The following is a 12,025-nucleotide window of genomic DNA, read 5'->3' as shown; positions in this document are numbered from 1 at the left end:
TGTGCCCTGAGAACGAGATATGTGCAGCTCCTATCGGGATTTGTCGGCACATTCAGGCGGTGTTGCTGGATTTTTTTTAACTTGTCAAAGTTGTCTTGTAGAACTGGGACACCGAGTCTGATCGGAATGTCTTGGGAGAAGGTATATCCTTTGTTGACCGTGAGAGCTTGTCATGGGCTAAGTTGGGACTCCCCTGCAGGGGTTATGAACTTTCGGAAGCCGTGCCCGCGGTTATGGGCAGATGGGAATTTATTAATGTCCAGTTGTAGAAAACCTGAAGTTGACCTTAATTAAAATACATCAACCGCGTGTGTAACCGTGATGGTCTCTTTCCGGCGGTGTCCGGGAAGTGAACACGGTGTTGGAGTTATGCTTGACACAAGTAGATTTGGATCACTTCTTGGTCATAGTTTTATCGACCGTGCATTGCCTTCTCTTCTCGCTCTCATTTGCGTATGTTAGCCACCAAACATGCTAGTCGCTTGCTGCAGCTCCACCTCATACCTTTTACCTTACCTATAAGCTTAAATAGTCTTGATCGTGAGGGTGTGAGAGTGCTGAGTCCCCGTGACTCACAGATACTTCCAAAACCAGCTTGCAGGTGCCGTTGAACCGAGCAGATGACGCAAACAAGCTTAAGGAGGAGCTCGATGAAGATCTTGTCCTTTGTGTTGTTTCGTTCTAGTTGATCAGTAGTGGAGCCCAGTCAGGACGATCTGGGATCTGTGTAGCATTTGGGGTAGTCTTCTTTTATTTTGGCTCTGTAGTCGGGCCCTGATTGTACCTGGGTGATGTAATGCTTTATTCTTGTATTTGTGTGAAGTGGCGATTGTAAGCCAACTATGTATCTCTTTCCCTTATGTATTACATGGGTTGTGTGAAGATTACCTCACTTGCGACATTGCTTTCAATGCGGTTATGCCTCTAAGTCGTGCTTCGACACGTGGGAGATATAGCCGCATCGAGGGCGTTACAATATGAGTGAACTTGGTTTAGCAGAGTTAAATAAGAGATGTCTTCTTGATGATATGAACCTGGTAAATTGAAATTTTGTGAGCATTGTATCTTCGGCAAGCACAATAGGGTGATGTTCAACACTTCGACTCATACAACTGAAGGTATTCTTGATTATGTTCATTCCGATTTATGGGGACCATCTCGCAGAAAGTCACTAAGTGGTTCTAGTTACATGCTGACTATTATTGATGATTATTCGAGAAAAGTTTGGCCTTATTTCTTGAAGCATAAATATGAAACATTCTTAGCTTTTAAGGAGTGGAAGATTATGAATGAAATACAAACTGAAAAAGAAGGTAAAAATACTTCGCACTGATAATGGTATGGAATTCTGTTCTAAGCAATTTAAGAATTATTGCAAGTCTAAAGGCATTGTCAGACATTACACCGTTCCTTATACTCCTCAACAAAACGGCATTGCTGAGCGTATGAACAGGACCATTATTTCCAGAGCTCGTTGCATGTTGTCCAATGCAGGTTTGTATAGGTGTTTTTGGTCTGAGGCCGCTTCCACTGCTTGTTATCTCATTAACCGTTCACCATCTATTGCTCTTAATAAGAAAACTCCAATTGAGGTATGGTTTGGTTCACCTGCTGATTATTCACAATTGAGAGTTTTTGGTTGCACTGCCTATGCTCATGTTGATAATGGAAAGTTGGAGCCTAGGGCTAGTAAGTGCATCTTTCTTGGTTATAAGTCTGGTGTTAAAGGTTTTAAATTATGGAATCCTGAAACCCAGAAGGTTGTTATTAGCAGAAATGTTATCTTTAATGAAACTGCTATGTTACATGATGTTCCATCTACTAATGTTCCTGTTGAGAGTGAACAAAATCCTATTGTTCAGGAGCCTACTGTTCAGGTGGAGCATGTTATTGATTCAGGTGATACATCTGGTAATGAAATTGTTGATGCACATGGTGAACCCGCCGTTAATGATGATCATGTCACTCCCACTCCAAATCAGCCTATTGTTCCACCTAGTTGGAATCTCGCACGTGACAGAGTCACGCGGGGTATTAATAAACCTGACAGGTTAATTGAAGAGTGCAATATTTGTTTCTTTTGCTTTATCTGTTGCAGAGGAAATTGAAGGTAATGCTGAGTCTTCTTCATATTCCAAGGCTATTATTTCTGGTGATAGTAATAAGTGGATGACTGCTATGCATGATGAGATGGAATCACTTGAAAAGAATGGCACTTGGGATTTAGTAAGATTACCTAGAGAGAAGAAACCTATTCGTTGCAAGTGGGGTTTCAAGAGGAAAGAAGGTGTTTCTCCTAATGATGAGACAAGATACAAAGCAAGGTTAGTTGCTAAAGGTTACCGTCAGATTCCAGGTATTGACTATAACGAAGTCTTTTCTCCTGTTGTGAAGCATAGCTCTATTCGCACTTTACTCAGTATTGTTGCCATGCATGATCTTGAACTTGAACAATTGGATGTTAAAACTGCATTTTTACATGGAGAATTAGAAGAGGATATTTATATGGAACAACCCGAAGGTTTTGTTATTCCTGGAAAAGAAAAGCTTGTCTGTAAGTTAAAGAAATCTCTTTATGGATTGAAGCAATCCCCTAGACAGTGGCACAAGAGATTTGACACCTTTATGCTCTCTCAAGGTTTCAAAAGGTCTAATTATGATAGTTGTGTTTATTTGAAAACTATCAATGGTTCAACTATTTATTTGCTCCTTTATGTTGATGATATGCTTATTGCTGCAAAGAGTATGTCACAGATTAATGAACTAAAGAAGCAATTGAGTAATGAATTTGAGATGAAGGATTTGGGTGCAGCAAAGAAAATACTTGGCATGGAAATATCCAAAGATAGACCATCTGGAAAAGTATATCTAAGTCAGAAGGGATATATTGATAAATTTCTTCATCGTTTTAATATGCATAACGCCAAGCCGGTGAGTACTCCGTTACCTGCACACTTCAAATTATCATCAGCCTTATGTCCTAAGTCAAATGCAGATATTGAGTACATGTCTAGAGTTCCCTATTCAAGTGCAGTTTGTTCACTCATGTATGCCATGGTTTGTTCTCGTCCGGATTTATCTTATGCATTGAGTGTTGTCAGTAGATACATGGCTAATCCTGGAAAAGAGCATTGGAAAGCAGTTCAGTGGATTTTCAGATACCTGCGAGGTACTTCTAATGCTTATTTACAGTTTGGGAAAACTAGAGATGGACTTGTTGGTTCTGTTGATTCTGATTTTGCTGGTGATTTGGATAAGAGAAGATCACTCACAGGTTATGTTTTCACCATTGGTGGTTGTGCTATGAGTTGGAGAGCAACTTTGCAGTCTATTGTGGCTTGTTCCACTACTGATGCCGAGTATATGGCTATTTCTGAGGCATGCAAAGAAGCTATCTGGTTGAGAGGTTTATACACTGAGCTTTGTGGAGATTCATCTTGCCCTACCGTACTTTCTGATAGTCAAAGTGCCATATATCTTACAAAGAATCCAACATATCATGAGAGGACAAAGCACATTGATGTCAGATTTCATTATATTCGAGATGTTGTTGCTGAAGGAGATTTGAAGGTATGCAAGATAAGTACTCATGATAATCTTGCTGATATGATGACAAGGCCAGTTCCGACCAATAAGTTTGAGCTTTGCTCAGGCTTAGTTGGTATTTCTCACTAGTCCTATGGACTTTGACGCACAAGGTGTTTATGCTGATTTGGATGGATTTATCTACTTTCTTCGACTACTGGAGGGAATTTGGCTCAAGGTGGAGATTGTTAAATTGTGATCCAAATTCTACCATATTGGACTAGCCATAGTACATACGGTGTGGGCCTTTTGCGTTGGTACCAACGCGTACGAGTACAACTCGTTTACTTGTCCTCCAAGGACTCTCATGTATCGCCCTCTTATATACCCCATGTAGTCGCACCTCAGACGGACTGTCGTCTCGTGCTTGTAATACTCCTCCTCATAGTGATTGCGCCTTCTTGCATCCGTGGTTTTCTCCCGCAAGGGTTTCCACATAAAAATCCGTGTCTCTCTGTCTCTTTTATTTCTCGTTATTATGTAACAAACAAAGTTCAAGGAGCTCCCCCACTTCAACCATGCTTGTCTCTCTCACTTTCACTTTCCTTTTTGAAAAAGTTTTGGGTTCCCCTCTTTATTTTTTTGTTTTTAAACTTTATAAAAGCACACAACAGAAATAAATGACTCTCTAAAACTTCCGGGTTGTCTCCCTGGCAGCGCTTTCTTTAAAGCCATTAAGCTAGGCATATAGTGCTCAAGTAATGGATCCACCCGGATCCCAAGGTATATCAAAGCCAATTTTAATTAACAATGATTTTTAATTTAGTAGTGAGCACAAGGTAACATATATCATGTAATGATGAAGTCTAACTCTCTTCCTATGCATCGACATGTCATAAAATAACAATTCATGCACACAAAGTAAAGGCCAATGCATAGTATAAACAGTTTCCTGCAATTTCTTCGTGTTGGAAACATAAAGAGGCGGAGATGTAGTTCCTCTCTCATAATAATTGCAAGTAGGAGCAGCAAGCACATGCATATTATATCTATCAAAATCATCTTGTGTAATAGTAAAACGCAACCCATCAATATAATCCTTAATAAGGGTAAACTTCTCAGATATAGTGTAGTTGGGAGAATTCAAAAAGATAATAGGACTATCATGCGTGGGTGCAATAGCAACAATTTCATGTTTAACATAAGGAACTATAGCAAGTTCATCTCCATAAGCATAATTCATATTGGCATCTTGGCCACAAGCATAGCAAACATCATCAAAAATGGATATTTCAAGAGAATCAACGGGATCATAACAATCATCATAGGAATCATCCTTCGTTAAGCACGAAGGGAAGTTAAACAATGTATGAGTTGAAGAGTTACTCTCATTAGAAGGTGGGCACGGGCGATCAATCCGCTCTTCTTCCTTTTGTTCTTCGCTTTCCTACTCCTCTTTTTCATCCAATGAGCTCACAATGTCATTAATTTCTTCTTCCATAGACTCCTGCAAAATATTAGTCTCTTCTTGGACAGCGGAGACTTTCTCAATAAACGCATCAATATCAGCATTATATTCATAATTCTCATAGCAATATTTATGTAACATCCCAAAATTCTAAATTTTGGAATGTTATAATAAATAGATAGACTTGATGGATTGTTTGATTGATTGACTTAAAGTGAGTGAAATTCGAAACTTTTTGAAAGTTAAATGAGAGGGAATAAAAGGACTTTCCCAAACTTTCATTTTTGCATTTTATGCTCTCTGTGAATTCAAATACTTTTCATCACAAAACCCTGGAGAGAAGATGACATGACTTCTTCCATTTATATAAATGAAAAGGGTTTTTGAAAATATTTGAATTTCATTTGGAAATATTTTCCAACTCAGAAACTTTATGCAACTCAATGATTTTCACAAGAGAAGATAAAACGACTTCTTCAAATTATATGAAATATGAGTTGGGAGTTTCAAAGAATTAAATTCAAAGTTCTTTTGAATTTATTTTCAATTTGGAGTTATTTGGGTTTTAATCAAATTATTTTTCTCCAAAAATAAAATATATAGAAATTAGGGTAAAATGATTCCCTACAATAGAAAATTGGAGAAAATTTAATTTGAAATCATTTTGGTATTTTTAAAATGATTTTTGTTGGATTTTAATAGACCAGTAGCACTGTTTGAATTATTAGAATTTATGTGTATTTTATTTAATGCAAGAAAAATGTTCATGTCGTAGAAAATCTTTTTCTGAAAATTTTGATATATTATATGCCTATTTACTATTTGTATTTCTTTTGTTTTATTTCTTTTTGTTTGTCTGTGAAAAAAAAGAGGTTAAAAAAACTGTTCAGCCTCACCGACTGGGCCGGCCCAACATCTCGCCAGGCCGCGGCCCAGCTTCCAACCGCCCCGTCTTCGAGCTCGGGACGAAGTCCCGAGCGTGGCCGACTCCGCCGCCGCCGTCGAGTCCCGGCCGGGCACGCCTCCCCTTGCCCCTCCTCCAAGCTTCTCGCCGCCCCTTCCCCCCCTATAAATCCGGAGCCCCGGGACCCCGACCCCCTTTTCTCTCCTCTTCCTTAGCCGCCGCACTCCGCCGCAGGAGTTGCGAGCTCCGCCGGAGATCCGTCGCCTCGTCCCGCGCTCCACCGCCACCCTCGACCGCCGCCGACGCCACCGCTGCAACCGCCGCTCCACGCCGCCCCTCCCCGTGCTCTTCGCTGCCTCCAGCGACGCCCGGAGCCGCCGCTCCGGCCGAGACCGAAGCCGCCGCCGTCGTCCTCCCCGACTCCGGTGATCGCCGCGGTAACCGCCGCCTCCCGTCCGTTGGATCTGGATCCAACGATCCAGATCTTTTTTTGTTTCGTTTTGTTTTTTTAGAGAACGTTCGCTGGTTAGGTATAGAAAATGAAAGTTCGCCTTTTAGTTTTTTTCTTTTTCTGTTATTTCGGCCAGGGACACGTTTGTGAATAACTTATTTGCAGAATAGCCCCTGTTCTTCAAACAAGCATAACTTTTTGCTCGTTAGTCCAAATCCAACGAAAACAACGCCCACTTCTTCGTTATGATCCCCTCTATTCAGTAATCCAAGTCAAACATGTTTTTGAAAAGTTTAAAATTTGAATTAGATCAGATTTGAATTCAAACTTCGTTTGATCATAACTTGAGTTTCGTAGCTCCGTTTGAGTTGATTCTTTTTGCAAATCGAAGCTCTTGACCTAAACATTCTGATAAGGCCAAATTCACATAATTTTGGTACTGTTAGAAATTGTTTTATGTTGCAAGAGTTATTTTCTTGGTTTTGATGTTTCCGAATTGTTTTCTTCGTTCTTCCCGATCTTTTGAGTGATTGCTTATGTGTGGTTACTATTGCTTGCTTACGATAGATTGACCGGAGTGTGACGAGTAGAACTATCAAGAGTTTTGAGTGCGCATCATCTTCATCAACATTGCAGGCAAGTTCACACTTTGATCATACCTTTTCTACAACCCAGTTTTATTGCATTAGATCAATCCTCACACATTGCATGATTAGGATCTAATTAAATTGTGGGATGGGAAGTAGATGAGGTAGTACCTATTACCTGTTTATTATCAAACCCTTGGGAGTTACTATTATGTTATGCTTATATTGCCATGCTATGCTCCTAGATGTGGATTGGGTTTGAGAGAATTTCATGACAGATGTGAGATTTATAATTAAGGGTTTATCTAAGGTGGCAACCTAACACACATCTGGGTGGATTGAGGCACCTGGGGTTTCCAGGACTTGCCTGTTTTCTTTTGGACCGCCACCCAGGCTCAAAGGGATCATGAGATTATTCATACTAGAAACTTCCGTATGCAGCCACAAGCCATTATGGGCTCTGGCATAGTTGACTAAGTTGTGCGAACTCTTACAGGGCAGACTAGCAGATGTAGGGGAAAGTAGGTGTACCGGTCTATCCGTCGTAAGGTGCTAGCGCTTCTGAAAGACTGTGTCTCGGTCATCCGTTTCTCATACACCATGTAGTGCGAGGAATCCAACGGAGGCGATCGAGTCTTGTGGGGAAAAGTGCGCAAACCTCTGCAGAGTGTATAAACTAATCATGATTAGCCGTGTCCCCGGTTATGGACATCTTGAGTATCTAGTTCTTGGATTATCCTGTTGATCTCATCACGTTACTTTAAATGAATATTGTTGGGTTTAATGATGTTACTTAATTGGGATTGAGAATGCTGTCAACCATTCTCAATGTTTAACAACCACCATGATAGTTAATTAAAATGTATTCCTTTGCAGTAGGGAAAAATTGGCTTTACACAAAAACCTTATAACCATAGAGCTTTTCCACCAGCCAAATATGCATGTAGTGATAGCCATTGTTCATCATTCTCTATGGTGTGAATTTGCCAGTACATTCAATGTACTGACCCTCTGTGGCTGCAACGTCTCATGTTGCAGGATTATCTTACGACGAGTAAGTGATACGTTAGGGTTACGATTTCTACACTCAACTTTGCCGTTGGTGTTGATGGGAATCCACAACCTTGTTACTTCCGCTATTTTGGATTTGAGGTAATAGTATTACGTTACTTTTATATGTGATTTACCTCTGTTATAAATCCTCGAGTACTGTGTGTGTCAGCATACCGATCCAGGGATGACACTTAAGCACAGAGACTTGACCCATTCGGGTCGGGTCGCTACAAGATGGTATCAGAGCACATGTTGACTGTAGGACGTGACCCTAGAAACTGGCAAGCCCATAACAAAGATTTTTCTCTACAACTTTCCCTTTCAAGAAGATCTTTTACCTCTCTTCTCTTCTGAGCTTATTCAAAAATTCCCTTTAGTGAGACCATACCCTTTTTCCCTTTTGACCACTCGAGGATTCCACTGATGAGACCACTCCAAGAAGTACAAGATATCGGACAATTAAGACCACTTCGGAATGAAGAGTATTTTCCGTGCATCTGAATAATGGAAACTACAATGGTTGAAGGCCGGAGACAAGTAGAATTTGAAGGCTCTGAAGAATTTCCAGATTTGTGTGACCTAGGAAGGCTACCCTTATGGAACTTGGCAGACTATGGAAGTTGTCAATACCTGAGATCAAGGTGTATCGGAGAAAGACTGAAACAAGGAGTATGAGAACTTGAAGTTTTGTCAAAGAAGACCCTAAGGCAGGAGATATCAACTATGCAAGATAGCTCATGGCAATGACAAGGGCAGAAACACGGTTATCCGTGATGTCATCACCATTGATACCGTGGTCACCGAGCTGAGCTAAGCATGCATTCCTTCGGAAGGATTGGATGGTAGAAGGCTGATGGAGCATCTATCAGCAAAGGATGCAGTTTTAAACTTAGCTGGTGTATCACCAGGATCTGGAGTAGAACATCAAGAAGTTTAAAATGGAGCTCCAGGAAGTCGTATTAGACAAGGAAGTATTTCATGAGGAACTCAGGATCCTGAAAATGAGAGTAGCCAAGCTGGAGGAGCTACAACCTCGAGATACCGGAGAATTGTCAGGAACTGAAGGACAGTATGACCATGGTTCATGTGAAGGATGTTGAAACCAGAAGTTTGAAATGCAACTCCGGAATATTAAAGGATGTCATGAGAGATTTCACGTCAACAGAGATTGATCTGGCAAAAGAACTTGAGAAAGACAAGCATGATCGGAAGAAGCCATTGGAGTCATGAACAAGGCTTGAAGAATTTGGAGACGTTGAAGATTTATTGACCTTTAGAAGACCAAACCCCTGTTATATACCTACGTTAGATGAGACGTTTGTGAGCTGTCATTTGTTTGATGTTTTTCCCGACGGCCACAAATAAAATCTGTCTTTTCAAAACCATTGTTTGTATTGTGTGTATCCCTCTATATCCCTATTATCTCACCCCAAAACCCTTGGACCCAATAGAGGATGAATGGAGATGAGCTCGTATTTGCTAAACCGATGAGTCAATTGGAGACGGACCGATGGATTTAGAACATGGAAGATCACATGGAGAATAACCCTATAGCCGGAAAGGATATGCCCCAGCATGCTCTTCAATGCTTTGAAAGAGGTGCTGCTACTTGGTGGAGGATGTACCAAACCATCAATGGATGGCAAGGAGTAACCACTTGGAAAGAATTTAAGTTGACTATGCCAAAGCCTCGGCTTATGTCCCAGAAGTTGAAGCCTTATGGAAAGGATATGAAGAAACCTTGTGCATGCAAGCTTTGTGGAGAAATAGGACACACCCATAAAGAACACAAGGATGAATGCCCTAATTGTGAAGGAAGTCACCCAGTTGAAGAATGCCCAATTAGGCAGATTACTTGTTTCTTGTGTGAAGGGACTACCCACTATCCTGCTAAGTGTCACATTTACCCCATGGTACAACGAACCATCCAGCAGAAGAAAGAAGTAAAGAAAGGAGCCCTCATGGAAATTTTAGAAGAAACTGTGATGAAGGAGGACACATCTAAAGAGGACTCGAGTAAACCCTGCACTAAGTCATGCTATTCATGTGGAGAAGAAGGTCACATCTCCCAAAATTGTTTGAATGGGGATCTAGTAGAATTCCCGATGGAGGAAATAGCGTATGACCCACAGGAAATAGAAGCCCTGATTGGAATGGAAAAGTCCAGGAAGAGAAACAGATTGGATTCCAGGAAGGACCTGAGTCATATCACCTGTTATAGGTGCAAGGAGTCAGGGCACTACCTCAACAGTTGCCCCAAAAAAGGAAACCTCGAGACTTGTCAGAAGTAATATGTTTTAGTTGTAATGGAGCAGGGCACTTTGCCAGAGAATGCCCTAAGGAGAAGGAAACTTGTGCTAGATAGTTGAGTTTGCAACAAAAGAAATGGAGTAGTAGAAGTGAGAACATTTTTCTTTTATATTGACGTGTTGAGTTGGGACATGTAATGGAAAAGCGAGAGATTGTAATTAATTGAGAGTGAATAAAGTTAGCATCGTTGGTACTGATATGGATTTTATGAGTTGTTACTCTATGAACAAGGATTTTGACCATTTTGAGGATAAGAGAAATATGGTCTACGGAAGATTTGTGCATTTTAAGGGTGGTAGTACCCTATAAAGAACCGTTGACCCCTGGAAAAGATAAGGATACTCCACTGAGTGGATTTCGAACAAAATGAATACGAGTTTTGTCTCGATATGTGTGATACCCCAAGAGTATGTGGGATGAAGTTGGAGACCGTCAGTTGTTTGGACCAAAGGTGATCAAAGGAGTCAGAAGAGAATGTTAAGTTGATTCGAGATAGACTGAAGGTAGCTCAGTCCAGGCAGAAGAGTTATGTAGACTCAAAAACTCAAGGAGGTAGTCTATGAAATTGGAGACAGAGCATGTCTTCATGTGTTCCCTCTGCGAGGAGTTAAACGAATTGGAGTTAAGGTAAAAGTTAGCCCCGAGATTTGTAGGACCATACCGAGTTTTGGAGCGTATGAGAGAAGTGGCCTACAAGTTTGAGTTACCCGAAGGACTGTCAGGAGTTCAAGATGTGTTTCACGTTTCCCAGTTGAAGAAGTGCCATGCAGAGATGGCCAATATTTCCCTGTAAGGATGCTTGACCCTGGAAAGGATAATGATGTTCCACGAAGTAGAGTATGGACTTCATAAGTATAAGTTTTTACCTCGGTATGTGGGATATCCCACGAGGATGAAGAGATGAAGTACTATTGGATATAAAGGAGGTATGATGTTGGTAATATGGAGCAATGGCAACCCCATGACAAGTCTTAGTACTCACGTCTTGGTTGGGTGCCAGTAGAAGGAAGGTAGACAATACAATTGGATGGATTTAAGAATGCTAGGAAGTTGGAAGTTGGAATAACGATAAGTTGTCCGATGATAAGTTCAAGGACTACAAGTAGGGGCTTTTTAGATAAAGAAACAATAAAGTTAGTATAGCGAGTCTGGAAAAGTGGTGGTAGGAGTTGCGAAATTGTCCCTAAGCAATTGACTACGTTACTAGATCGATAGCAAGTTTTATGTGGGAGAGGCCACTGCTAGCATGTCATCCCTGACTTGGAATTCTATGCACTTATGATTGGAACTATCAGCAAGCATCCGCAACTACTAACATTCATTAAGGTAAAACCCAACCATAGCATTAAGATATATTGGTCCCCCTTCAATCCTGTATGCATCAATTTCTATGCCAGGCTGAAGTTTCTATCACTCTTGCCCTCCAATACATAGTCTAATCAACATACAACTAACCCTATGGTGATCCACGCGCGTGCTCATATGATGGGCACCAAAGGGCAGCAACATAACCACAAGCAAATTAAATCAATCATTGCAATTCATCAACTACCGATAGGACAACGAATATCTCCTCAGACATCATAGGATGGCAACACATCATTGGATAATAATATGAAGCATAAAGCACCATGTTCAAGTAGAGGGTACATCGGGTTGCGGGAGAGTGGACCGCTGTAGATAGAGGGGGAAGGTGATGGAGATGTTGGTGTGGATTGTGATGATGA

The sequence above is a fragment of the Triticum urartu genome, chromosome 4A (genome assembly GCF_056163025.1).
Source record: "Triticum urartu cultivar PI428250 chromosome 4A, HENAU_Tu73, whole genome shotgun sequence".
NCBI classification, from domain to species: Eukaryota; Viridiplantae; Streptophyta; class Magnoliopsida; order Poales; family Poaceae; genus Triticum; species Triticum urartu.
This window is presented reverse-complemented; position numbering follows the sequence as displayed.